The sequence below is a fragment of the Rousettus aegyptiacus genome, unplaced genomic scaffold, assembly GCF_014176215.1.
Source record: "Rousettus aegyptiacus isolate mRouAeg1 unplaced genomic scaffold, mRouAeg1.p scaffold_m13_p_14, whole genome shotgun sequence".
Lineage (NCBI taxonomy): Eukaryota > Metazoa > Chordata > Mammalia > Chiroptera > Pteropodidae > Rousettus > Rousettus aegyptiacus.
In genome coordinates this window covers 53,801,518-53,815,773 of record NW_023416289.1, presented here as the reverse complement: position 1 = coordinate 53,815,773, position 14,256 = coordinate 53,801,518, and the positions used below count along the sequence as shown (strand labels likewise).

Here is a 14,256-nt window from a genome sequence, read left to right as displayed (position 1 = left end):
CACTGAGAATTCTGCCCATGAAAAGTGAACCCAAGTGGTGGCTAGAATATAAAGCAGTTGGGACTCTCCTACACTGCCAGCGGGAGTGTAATAAGGTACAGCCACCGCATTGAAAAACTTTTTTGAAATTTCTTCAAATTAAAAATATAATTATCATACGGTTCAGTAATTCCCACTCCTAGGTATTTGCCCAAGAGAAATGAAAACATATGTCCACATGGTTGATCATGGTAGCTCTACTCATAATCACCCAAAAACTAGAAACAACCCAAATGTTTATCAGCAGAGGAATGGATAAACAAATCATGCCATGGAATCCTATTCAGCAATAAAAAGGAACAATGCTGATACATGCTATGACATGAATGAACCTCAAAAACGTTTGCTTAGTGAAGGGGAGCCGGTCACAAAAAGACTATTGCTTGTGTGATGCCATTTTATAAAATCATTGAACAGGCACAGCTAATGTAAAGTAAAAGGAAGTAGAATGACGGTTACCTGGGACAGAGGGGGGCCACCGACGGCAAAGGGCGACGAGGGACCTCCCAATGCGATGCAGGGGCTCCTGGTTTTGATTGTGGCGGTGACTTCATGGACATACACGTCTGCGAGAACGCGTCGAAGCGAACCCTTCAAATAGGCACATTTGACTGTGTGCAAATTGAACCTCGATAGCGTTGATTTAAAGTCAAATGAAAACAAAATGAACTCATGTTTAATCTCTGTTTTCACCCACATCCTTTATTGGCCAACCCCTCTGTCAGAATAAAAGTCTCACCTCCCCCAAACTACTGACTCGTTAGGACAGTTTTAGAACATTCCATTTAATAATTAGTATTGAACAAAAAAAAAATAAGTTCTGAATTCAAGATCTGGTTCTGTGAGCCTCTCCCTTTTGAGATCTCAGGAATAGCAACTAATGATAAACGCAAGGAAAATGATGAACATGTATCGATTGCTTGAAATGCTTGTCATTTGTAGTGATTTGTCTCGATGTCTCAAGTCCTTAGACTAGTGCTTGGTGCATAAGAGGCACATCGTAAATATTTATTGAATAACAGGGTAAATCTTCTAGCAATGTTATAAATGTGTCCTCTCTTTATTATCATTTTACAGATAAGGAAACTGAGGTCAGGGAGCTTAAGTGACTTTTACAAAATCCCTGAGCTAATAATTGGCAAAGGCTGGTTTCAAGTCCAGATTTCTATCATTAGGTTTTCCATTAAATTAAAAATTGATTTAAGACAAGGCATACTGCTTCCTAATCGGTTGCTCTTCTGTAAAACTAAGCCGTATGTCTGTGTCGATGATCAAGTAATTTAAACTGTGTGCACAATCTCTGTAAATGCTAAAGTTTTGTAGAAATACAAGACATAAGTAATACAGTTAATTGCAGAATTTGGCTTTCTTTTTATCTGTCATCATAATGAGGGCTGACAACATACCACACACTGTTTCAAGTGGTGTAGGTGTATGTAAACACTCAGTTCTCACAGAACTCTATGAGACTGGTACCCAACCACCACCGCCGCCGCCTCGGCTGCGGCCTCCTCCTCCTCCTCCTCCTCCTTCTCCTCTTCCTCCATCATTAGCATCAGTAGCAGCATCATCATCTCCATCATCTCCACTTAACAGCTAAGAAAACTGGGGCTCATGTAGATTTTCTAGTTGCAGAGGCCATAAGTGGCAGAGTCAGAATCTGAATCCAGATAGCCTGTATTTAAGTATCTCATAATCATTACCTTGTACACTCTGGTCCATCCATTCATCTGTCCGTCCGTCCATCCATCCATCCATCCATCCATCTATCCATCCATCTCCAGAACAATAGTTCTTAGCAATTTTTCTTGAATCATATCTGACAAATAATGTTCATTCATTGATACTCTCACACCATCGTCATTCATGTCGATTGCACAGATTAACAGACTGCAAGTTATGCAGTTTTCTGCACATCAGCTGAAATTTTGGCCTTTTTCTTATTCAGGATGGAAACTGCTGCTCTAGATTAAAAACAACCAGCCAACCAACAGACAAACAGAACATTGGCTTGGTGTGATGTTTATGAATGCCAGCCTGAGTTAGGTAAATTTAACATCGGTAATTCACATCACATTTATCTGTATAATGTCATCTTAAATTGAAATGCGCACACGCGTGCGTGCGCGCACACACACACACATACACACACAAGCTAATTCCTTGAGGAAGCCATCCTGCCTATTCTGTTCACAATGGTTTTCCATGCTTTCTTCTGTTAGCCAAATCTAGCAAGGGATGGCCCAATTTTGATTCTTCAACTGAATGGTGAAAAGATTCATCTCTAGCAGTTTATTCACATTCTTCTCAAAGACCACCCTGTGCTGGGCACAGTAGGTGATGGTGCCTTCCCGAGAAGCTGAGAAGGACCTCTGACCACCAACGAGGTCTTCAGAGGACAGCTCTCAAAGCACCTGCGTGGTTCATTCTTCAGATGGGCATCCACGTCCACAGGCTGGGTCTCACATTCATCACAAGATTCCCAGATGTTAATAGGTTCAGAAGAGTCTAGGCAAAGTCACAGCTTGACCAGGATGTTTCAACAAGGAAACTGTCACTAAGCATGCCTCTAGAGCAATAGTTTGGGTGCTTCAATTTAAGAAAGGAATCGCTGAATTTTTTTGTAATGTAGGTCAGTTCTACCCGATGGGTTTTATAAAGCAGAGCATATCCATAATGATTTTATGTTCAATTTTTATAACCTCTGTGACTGTTGACTAAGGCGGTATAGCTAACATTTTAACTTCTCAAAAAGGACTTCCTGTGCTCTACAGACTGATACACTTTTTAGCTTTTCATTATTGACTCACTTAAAATATGTAGAGAGAAATAAAAAGAGAGAGCACACACACTGTATTCTATTTAGTTAGTAAACTAAATGGACACAGTTCCTTTCATCATAGAGCCTGTAACACATCTTCTGAACAAAGGGACAGAATGATATATCTTTCTAGAGCTCTATCTCTATTATATTTTTAAATTTATGTTTTACCTAAATAAGTAAATATCATTATTTTTTTTCCATGAAAAAAATGACTCCTTCCTCAAAGGCTGAAAACCAGAATAAGCATTTGGTCTATTAGATCTCAACAAACTGATCTTTAGCAGGCAGGCACAGAGGGCTTTCTATCTATAATTTTGCTTTAGTTAGCTAAATTCTTTTGCTCTATAAGGTGAAGGGGAGGGGTACTCAATAGGTTTGTAGCAGCCCCTTAAAGTCCCACTGGGAGCAGTTTTAACAGCCAAAGTCTTTGCTTTTTGAAGAGGTCGAGAGATCCAAGGTATATCCAATAAAATGGATTGTTACAAAGTTCTGACTTAACTCATCCAGGAGGATTCTAGAGTCTAGAAAATACAATGAGAGTTCTCATGTCTATGGATTACGTGTCCCTATCATGCTTCGAACGTCACACCTCAGATGAGGAAGATTTCAGGCCCCTCTTGAAACCACACAAGATCAAAAGCTTTCTGGGGCACACTTGCAGGTCACCCCTGCCTAGTCGTCATATTGTGCAGGATTATGCAGTGTGGGCGGCTTAAGGCCTGTTAACAGATTATGTAAACGTGTCTGCTTTTGAAAAGTTCAAAATAAAGGTTAATTCTCCGCCGGAAGAGGGAAGGATAACGTTAGAAGCATGTACTACAGCCATCAGTTCTCCTAACTCCTCCGAGACTTCCGTGGGCCTGGGACAAGGCAGTGCGTCACGTTCTCTCGCGTAGGGTCCTTTCCTCCTGCCAGCATGGGCGCCTTCTGTCACGTGAGTCTTCCCATGTAAAGGATGCACTGGTGGAAAATGGTGAGAATGCGAGACTAATGGGGGCACAGTCGTCTCGCATTCCTTGTTGGGAGGCAAATCGACTGCCCCACATAGCGCCACCGTAAATGACGATAATAAACCCAATGACGAGGCTGAGAAGCATCATTATGATTCATTCATAATCCAAAGTTATGTGACAGTCGAGCCAGTTATCCCCAACATTTGGGAGGATGGGTTTCTTTGACAACTTAAAACTTCAAGAAGTGGACTACAAAATTAAAAAAAAAAAAAGTAATTGTAATTAAATTTATCATGTGAAACAATATTGTAATTGATGTCATATATAACATGTATTATACTATATTATAATAATTTGCATTTATGTGCCAGACACTGAGCTATTCATTTGCATCAGTTTTCAGTAATTGTATATGAGCAATATGCAGTTATAAATAACGGAGGTTATTTAGCTCACCCAAGGACACCAGGAAGTGCCCATTGCAGGTCGATGATCCTAGGTTGCACAGTATGGGGAAAATTTTTGGTTTATAGTAGGCTAGCATAAGTAAGTTAGGTTTTTTTTTATTTTATTTAGGAAAATGAGGCTGATAAGAAAATAGATGGGAAATTGCAGCTGGTCTGCAGAGGAGGCAAGTAGACATATCAAGATCCCACTGGACTGCTCAGTCAAAGCTTTTATGCATTAATTATGCATCGCAGGGGTAGCTGGTCATAAACATAACCATTGTCACCTTCTCCTGCCTTAAAAGCTTAGTAAAGCCTCATACGTATCCTTAGGTGAACTACTCAGTCCCTCAGTCCGCTTGTGCATGAATTATAGTTTGCCCTTAGAAAATTGGAATTTTCTGCTTGTGTCTGGCTTGTGTTTGTTTATTCTGGCATGTAGCTTTTGCCTTCTTAGCCTCCATGTGTGCAATATTCATGCCAGTATAATAGGTACCCTCTCTAATGCCCGCCTCAAAGAGGACCGGCCTTCTGTTATTTTTAAAGAAGGTTCACATTTTTGGAGCTTGCTGCCAATTTGGGAAGATGACTAATAATTGCACTTTTCTTCTTGTTCCTCGGATTTTCATCTGGCTCATTTCATTTTGGCCAAGGAGCAGTCACTCAAGTGCATAAAGGAGACACAAGTCATAGGCAGTGTGAGTGCTCATTTGTCCCCAAGATCTGCTTACTCCACACAGTGCCCGCTTACCTAAAACCATATGGCAATATAATCTTCAATCAGTGTGTTTACATCAAACATGAAAAATAAGTTTCCCAATCCTCATTCTTATGCCCGATTAGAGTGAAAAGAAAAATGTGGAAACATAAACTTGTAATCCTAAGAAATTTGGCCCACTTTGAGCCTTGATTCTATAACATAATTTTACTTTTTATTTTTCTTTGGGCAAGGCAACCCTTGGTTGACCTCACAGGTTGCAAGAAACTTGTCAGCTTACAATCCCTTATTTATTATTATTATTATTTTTTACTTTTTATGCCTACAGCACCTGGTCTTCCTAGGTGGTCTCCCAACAGAGTACTAACTGGGCCCAACCCTGCTTAGCTTCCTGGATCAGAAGAGATCGGGCTTGGTCAGGGTAGCATGGCCACAGACCTAATTTTACTTCTTTCCTCAGGAAACAGCCCTTATATTGGAACCAACTTACAGTGTATAGTGATTCACTACATGTTTGAAACCCTAGAGAATTTCAAAAACAAGGGAAGAATTTAGAATCAAGACTTACGCATGAATTGGAGACAAAAGCTGTCTGCTTCTGCAGAAGGCAGAGGAAAGAGCTCGAAAGTCAGACCACTGTCTTCAAAGGCTCCATGTACCTCTCATATGCCCCCGGTGGACACCCAGTATTCCAGAAGTCCCGCAGCCCCTGTACTGGTCCACGGGAGAGTGGAACCAGTTTTATAACAAACCGTTTCAATGATAGAGACCTCCGAGCCATCTTTAAAGGAGTCAGCCACAGTAGCATATTGCTACCTTAACGCTTTTCTAGGAGAGAAGAATTTGCAGTGAACCCCTTCCATGCCTCACCGCCATGCTTCCTGAGCCTCCATCTGAGAGGAACATGCTGGAATAGCTGGTATTTATATAGCATGTGTCTCCCTGGAGCACACGTACCATGCAGATTTGTTTTAGGATGTCATTAATCCTCACAGATTTTTTTATTTAAGTTTTCACAGGAGTATCACACCAATAGATACATGTTGAAAACACTATTTAAAAAAAATATAAGTGCCATATGATTTTCTAAATTAATATGTACATATCATTACCATTCATGTATATGTATATACAAAACACATAAAATATATGTAACATATATAAAACACCCCCCCCCAATGTGCTTGCATTTATCCTTCCAAAGTCTTCTTTTTCTCTTGAGTGCCTCATTTTTTTCTTTCTCTTCCCCTTCGTAAGAATTGTCATCTCTCTTTATTGCCGAAATTCCCATGGGCACACTCTTGTTTAGTTCCTGCGCTGTGTTTGCTTATTTTTCCTGTGTTCATGGTGACAGTTGTGTCACAGTGATCTAACTGTCACAGCCTCCATTGCCTAAAATCTCATGCCGTCCCTCCCTGCCTTACTCTGGGCATATGATGTCTTTGCTGTGTGGTACTTCTTCCCTTTAGCCAATTGCCTGCAAACTTTCGAGTGGCTCCATCAGTCAAGCAGTAGATAATGCTGACGCCAATTGCAAGCATCTATTTCAAAGGACAGTGTCATGTAGAAGGTGAGAATATACTCTTAGGGGCCAGACAGATCTGGGTTCAAATTCTACCATTTTCTAGGTTTCTGACCATTATGAGCTGCTTCCGGTGGGTTGTTGTGTGGGTTCAGTGAGATAACCATGTGTTGTGTTGAGTGCAGTGTGTCTGGGGCACGATAAGCGATCAGGAAGAACAGGCAGGGAACTTGCCACATACAAACACTTGGCCGCTTTTCACCGAGCCTTCGGTAAGAACTGCACGCGAGTGTCTTCAGTGCTGTGTAGGAAGAAAGCATTAGACAAGGCACTCGGGGCCCTCGCCACCTGTTTCTAACTGGTCTCAAGTTGGACCTTTACACAAAGCTTGCAAGATCTGGCTTTCAGAGTGGAAATTTAGAAACTCTGTTTACTGCAAAAGAATGTTGGCGTGCCGGAGCTCAAATTGCCGAGTCCCCTCCAGAGCGCGAGCGGCACGGCGAAGCTGAGGGTGCGGCTTCTCAGACTCCGCCGCCAGCATCTGCACACCTGGCCCCTGGCTCTGTCACTCTGGCTCAGGTTAATTCCGGGCGCAGGTCATGTGCCCCACAGAGGGGTTTGAAGATGTCTGTGAATGGGCATCGCTGCAGGTTTGCTCATCATTCCCCTTTCGCTGCCTGAGTCGGGCGAAGAGTCCTCTGTGGTCTCGTCACCAGCCCCTGCGGGCCCTGCAGGCGAGGGGCTTCCATTCTCACGGGATCTGAATCTCCCACTGACGAGGCTCCTGCGCTTCTGTCTTCCCGGCCGCAGTACTGACATTTACGGCCGTTCCCTTCGTCACGGAGGAATAATGGGCAGGGTTTGTCAGTTCCTTAGCTGCTAATTCGGGGCTCACGGTCCTAACATATGTGTCGTGTGTAAGGGATGGAGGGGCATGGAGGGACGAGGAGAGATGAGCTGTCAGTCCTCGCCCCTCCTGGAATCCACGTGAAGTGGGGGAAGGCAGAGTGGACGGTGGTCGATATTTTCATATCATCTTTCCAATACTGGGTGAAGAGAGAGGGTCACCGCGGTGGTGGCTTCTCTGTGTAGACTCCCTCCCTCTTCAGGGTGTCCTGTTGCTTCTATTTTAAAAGGAAGACATGCACCAGAGTAGAATATGGAGGAAGCGGGGGTCATTTCCAGGGTGATATAACATGTTGAATGGCGGACCCCCGAAAGGATATGTGTATGTCTTAACCCTAAGAATTTATCATTGACTGCGTTTTCGAAAGAGGGTCTTTGCAGATATAACTAAATTTATGACCTCAAGAGGAGATCATCCTGGATTATCTGAGGGGACCCTAAATCCAATGGCAAAAGCCCCTATAAGAAATGGACGAGGAGAAGATGTACAGACACGAAGACAGAGGCAGAAACTTGGGGGTGCAGCCATAGCGGGTGGAATGAAGGCTCAGAGTCACGAGAAGCCGGGAGCGGTGAGGCACTGGGGTCTCCCGCAGCCTCCAGAAGGCGCACGGCTCACCCACGCCTTGATTTCAGGCTTGTTCGCCTCAAGGACTGTGAGAGAATACATTCCGTTGTTTTAAGTCACCACAACGGTGGTCATTTATTCTGGCAGCAATAGGAAATGAATACAGATAGCTAGGATGTATTTTGGGGAGGCAGAGTGGCAGATTTCATGGGCTTGGGTGGTGAAAAGACCTGATTAAGATATTAGCTTCTATGGCCTTCAGCAAAAATACTCCCTGTTTGGTCGGCTCATTGATAGATTCGCTCATTCATTCTTCCCGTACGTACTTCGTGATTTGTTCAGTAAGTGCATACTGACTTCCTTCTGTGCTCCAGCCTGTGGGGGGCGTTGTGGTAAGTAGATGCACTTCTTAGCATCCAATAATTTTACTTTAAATGAAAAGAGACCAGCTACTACAGTACGTGTTTGTTAATTTTACTTTTATCTCATTATAGATATTATAATTGGAGAAAATGCTAATTGGAGAACATTTAGAAAATATAGACGGGCAAAAATAATAAAATAAAAATAACACATTATCCCAACACCAAGGGATTAATCAGTTAACATTTTAATGGATTTCCTTCCACCCATTTTATAAGTAGTTGTACTTTTATGAAAATATGAATAATGGATCCTATTTTAACATTTCATTGAGTTTTTCCCCACGTGATATGGAATATTACTTTAAAGTATGGTTTTATGAAGTCCTTTCTAGAGAAGACTGTTCCCTGATTGGGTGGCTTTTAGGTTTCACCCAAATTTCCTATGTGCACAAAGATAGATTTGTACCCTGGGAACTTGTTCTAGGAGCCCAAGGAAGGGCCACCTGCACTGCCTTGAAGGGCATCAAAAAGAGATCGAATGTAGTGGGCACAGTGAGGCCACCTCATGGGGTCATCCTAGGGTCATCCAGGTGAAAACTTCCTTTTTTCAGGGCTTACACACTTTGTATTAATCTGTTCAGTTTCCTCATATCAAAACTATTCTTCTGAGACATCATTTGTAATGACTATAGTCAGTATTTTCTTGTAGGAATGGAAAATACTTTATTTGGTCACTATGCTGTTGTTGGAATTTTACCTACTTCCAGGAACACCATGGTTGCCAGCCTTTGCTCATATCATTGATTATTACCTCAGGATTAATTTTCATAAGGGACTTGCTGGTTTTTCTTGCCTTTAGTGAGTTGTGCCAAGTTGAGCTTGAAGAATTGTCCCAACTTGCATTTGTGCTTGAAGTGTGCAAGAGTCTCCATGTCCTGAATGTCTGTTCTGGATGTCATAAGAAGGATTACTAAGGCTAGGAATATTTAGGTAATGGCGAGCTGTCTAGTCTGGCGGAAACCTAGAAAGAATGTGAAGAGCTTTGACCAACAAACTGAGAGCTTTCAAACTTAATCTCCTGGCAAAAGTATTTTTGTGTGTTCGTTTGTTTTCTTGTCATTAAATGCTGGTGATGATTTTCAAAGTGTAGGATGTATCAGTCCAAAGGGAGGCAGTTTTATGAAAAAAAAAAAAAAAAAAAAGGAAGGAAAAAAAAAGAGTAAAATGTTTCAGTAAAATGGAACTTGAACATAGCAGATGGAGGACAGAGAATCAAAGAAAAAAGTCACTCTCCTCTCTTGGCCCTTTGACATAGAGGACTTCTTGATGGCTTTGTGACAAGAATGATAACCGCCATTTACTGAGTAACCGTTGTGTGCTAGCTGTTTCTCTAACCTTTCATTGAATGTCTCTAACAGTTCAGGTGGGTATTTTAAACCCCAGTGTAAGGATAAGGACGTCAGAGATGGGTAAGGTCACGTACCTCGTCCAAGGTCACACAGTTCGTAAGGTCCAGTTGTCCCTTCTCGTCTGTAGTTGTGGTTTCTGCAGTTCCAGTTACCTGTGGTCAACTGCGGTCCGAAAAGAGTCCATAGGAAATTCCAGAAATAAGCAGTTCATAAGTTTTAAATGGCGTTCCATTCTGAGCGTGCGACGAAGCCTCCCGCCATCCCGCTCCATCCCATCTGGGGCATGAATCCTCCCTTGTCTGGCGTCCCCGTGCCTTACACGCTCCCTGCCCATCACTCACTTAGCGGCCATCGCGGTGATCAGCTGGACTGTCAGCATCACAGGGCTTGTGTTCGAGTCACACTTAATAATGGCCCCAAAGCACAAGAATAGCGATGCTGCCCATTCAGATCTACCAAAGAAGAGTCGTTAAGTGTTCCCTTTAAATGAAAACGTGAAAGTTCTCAAAGAAAGAAAGAAATTGGAAACTGAGGTTGCTGAGATCTATAGATTTATAGATAAGAGAATGGTCCTTACAGCTCTAAAATTGTGAAGAAGGGGAAAGAAATTTACGCTAGTTCTTTCTGTTGCTCCCCAAAATATAAGAGTCACAATGAGTGGCAAGTGCTCAGCAAAAGGCTTTGCGTTTCTGGGCGAGAGACGAGAACAGAGGCCGCGTTTGAACGGACAGCAGCGCTTCGGGCCGGAAAGCACTGGGCCTGTGTGCGGACTTCAGCAAGGGACCCCTTTCCCCCCGAAACGAGGGGCCCCAAGCCATTTGCTGCAAGTAAGCGATGGTTACACAGATTCAGGAATAGGTTTGGGCTGAAAAATACGTCGATTACTGGAATTGTCATGTCTTCCGATGAGGACGCGGCTGCCACGTTGAGTTGAGGAGGGTTCAGTGCTCCCCGTGATTTCAAGCATCCTTGGGGGCTCGGAACACACCCCCTGTGGATGAGGGGGTGTCGGGGGCTGCTGTGTAGCGTGGAGAGCGAAACGCGCATCGGTTACATCCCGATCCCCTGCTCTCATTCCCGCCCTTCACGGGATGTGTGGACCTTCACGAGCAGGATTCTTGATTCTCCTATTAACTCACCTCTCTGAGGCCCCGGGCACAGTGGGCCTGGAATGACACAGGCAGGAAATGCCCAGCAAGGTTACCTTTTTTTGCACATTATTTTCTGCAAATTCTGCCAAACCGTTATCTTAGAACTAGATGGAACTTTATTCCTTCGTCCACTCTACTGAAATCTCCATCCAATGTCTCAGACGGTTTCAGCTTGAAGACTTCACTGCTTTAAACTTGAAGGACTCATTTAATATAGTTGGGGGTGGAGTGAGAGAGGGAAAGTTGTGTTTGCTTCTAGAGAGGTTAAATATTTAATAAAAAAAGGAGCATAGAAAAAGTTCTAAACCTGAGCTCCAGAGGCCGCTGCGTTTTCAGCCTTACCAGTCTTCTACAGCTTAGGAACCCCCGTGCGAAGGAGAAAGAGATGAATTTCTGACCCGTGACGGTGATGCGTTGACCTGCTCTGGTAATATGTTTATAATCTTTTTGAGCTCCTTGGATGAAAGATGCAATATGAATGTAGAATAATAACAGAGCTAACCTTCAAGCACTTCCTGAATGCCCGGGTGTGCTTTGGGGCTTAATGAATTTGCGTTAGTAAAATATTCTGGGACACCAGTGGAAGGGAGTGAGAGAACTCAAGCGGTTATCAATTATTATTATGATCAGCTCCTGCCAGGAGTCATGGAGATCGATGGTCTCTGCCACGTTTCATCCCCAGGACCGGAGCTGCAGGTGCCGATCCAGTGCACGATAAATGTCTCACCCCTTAGACGGATTAACTCTACATTGGATTAAAAGAAAAGAATGAGTTCCCATAATCTATTCTGAAGGGATTGCTTTTCCCTGCTCATGCTTCATCTGGTGACTCTTGGTATAGATCATGAAAACAAACTGCACCAAAAAAAAAAAAAAAAAGCTTTGCAGGACCCTTGTGTTTCATATGGAGTAGGGGTGCAAAGAAACTTCGTGGGTCTGGATCCCCTATATAATATGAGAAGAGGAAAAAGGAAGGAAGGGGGTAGTTTTGCTTTTTCTGTGGCAATTTTGCCTGCTTGCAGTCACCTGTGCCAGCACCCAAGACATATCCACTGAGTCTATGTACAGTCAGCGCTGACCAGCATGTTTTATCAATGATCTTATTTTAAGTGGTCTTCACTATGCCCGTGGAAACTTCAGCCGCCGAGCCAAAATACGTTTCGCCCTCGCCTCAGGGAGGCGTGGGGGAATGTTGGTGGCAGTTTAGCTCTGCCCCAATCACTGTCTATTGTCATCGCCCGAGAAACACAGTGGAACGATTTGGGCAGATGGAATGGTTCAAGTGCATCTCAAAAGTGATTACAGAAAAGTGTCATTGGTTTTCAAGATACAAACATTTAGTGGTTAAAATAAACAAGCTTCTGCAGCCCTACAATTATCGCTCACCAGCGCAGATGCTGCTTAAATGACTCCCAGCGCATCTTGAATGCTGTGATGATGTCTCCAAATGAAGCTCCTTGCTATTTTAGCCAGAGAGGGAGCCGTCGGCACTTGGCTGAATGAGCTCATAACAGTGTCCTCTCTGTGTGCCAGCAGAAGTTTGAAGGACATGTCCAATCAGGTGAAGGAGGACCTGCTGATTTGGTGCCGAAAGGGGTTTGTTTATATCTCGTCACGTGTCTGTCCAAGAAGGGACTTTCTCTTTTATCTGCCAGCCAATCACAGCCTACCCGTGTCACATCTGGCATGAGCAGCTGCCGAAAGAGGAAGCACACTTTCTGTCCCCTCCAGCAGCTAGCAAGTGTGCGTAATTGAGAATCTGAAATTGCCAGAATGCACAGACTGTGGCAGAAACCATAAGGGGGAAGTGGGAGCAGACTTTGTGTGACTTGTCAGGGAGTCTGAAGTGGAAGAGCCACCCAGAAGGGAGCAAGAATTCAGCGTCATCTGCGCATCTATCAAGAAGTGACACATTGTAACATGTGTCCCACGATGCCCGCGCTACTGTTTCATCAGGCGAAAATCAGAAAAACATAAAGAAATCTTAACGTTTTTCCAAACTGAAAATGCAAGCGATCGTTTATGAATCTGGGAGGCGTTGTTTTGATTCTGACTAAATCTCTCCTGAGCCCAAATTTATTCTTTAAGGAGGCATGTGGCAAGTTAAAATAGAAATTAGTTTATTGCTTCTGCATTTGCATGCAGAGTCGCTCCCCTTAGCACGTTGGAATGCCATCACCTGAGTAGGATTTGCATTTAAAGGACAGCCTGTTATCAATTTATTCCATATCTTCTCAAGAAATTCCAATTCTTTTCATCCCTCTCTTGGGGTCTATTTCTTTCAAGCTCTGTGACTGAACTACTCAACCAAGATGGATGCTATAAAGTTGCTCTGAGAACATTTTCAGAGCTTTGGGTGAGGCTAGATAAGAATTACTGGAGGGAGGTGAGTGAAAAGTTTGAAAAGTTTCCTCAGTTGTTCCAATCTGCCTTACCTTCTCCACACTCCGCCCCCTACTTAGAAGCTCCTTCTTTGTGAGTGTCCCCCCGTTCCTGGTTTGTGAAGGCTTAGGGCAACTGACGAACCTCAGTGACCTCTGATAACTCCTTGCAAAGAGAAGAGCAGAGCACATGTGAGGCCAAGTGCGCAGCAGGAGCAAAGTGGACGGTGCCACGAGTTCCGGTCAGAGCCTCCTGAGCCGGGCGTTGGTGGTCCTGTCCGGTTTGCCATTGGCCCTGATGACAGCCTGCTCAGGACAGGCACAAGCAAATGATATTCTTGAATGTTGAGACTGCAGGTTAGCATTTCATGATACGTTGGTTTTAATGTGGTGCTTAGAGGAGGTGTTACACCTAGTTATCCAACGAATGTTTACCGAATGCCAGGGACGTTGCCATGAACTGAGGCCGTAACGGCGAACCAGACAGAGTCTTCATGCAAAATAAAACAAGCGTTCTGAAGTTAATGATCGTGCTTTCTGGTGGGTAGTAACTTCTCTCCCAGAAGGAGGTACGTGAACAGACCTGTGAAGGGTGAAGAGGAGACAGCGATGGGGTGAGTGCGGTCCGGGGTGGGAAGGAGAGGGGGCTCACGTGAAGACCCGAAGCAGATGAGAGTGTCCGTCTCTGAAGTGGCAGGCGCCTGAGGTTGGGTTTCCTGGGGAGCAGACTCGAGACAGAGACGTGTGGGCAGGAGGTTTCCTGGTGGGTGTGCTGGGGGGTCCACACCTGTGGGGTGTGACAGCCGCAGGACTGAGCATGGGGGGACTCGAAGGAACTCTGGGCATGTGCTTTAAATCACCTGTGCCTCTGATTTCTCTTCAGGAACATTGAGAAAATTAAGTTATTGTCTCAAAGTATCATTGTGAGAATTAAAATAGGAAATCTGCGTAAATTGTTAACAATAGTATCTGGC

General features: G+C 43.8%; 1 protein-coding gene and 1 pseudogene across 1 annotated transcript in view; one reads left to right on the top strand and one right to left on the bottom strand.

The window, feature by feature from the left end:
* AGBL1 (ATP/GTP binding protein like 1) overlaps window positions 1-14,256 on the top strand; it is a 350,762-nt gene that overhangs the window by 213,928 nt on the left and 122,578 nt on the right. The gene's annotated exons all lie outside the window — the stretch shown is intronic.
* Window positions 5,300-5,418, bottom strand: LOC118611844 (annotated as a pseudogene).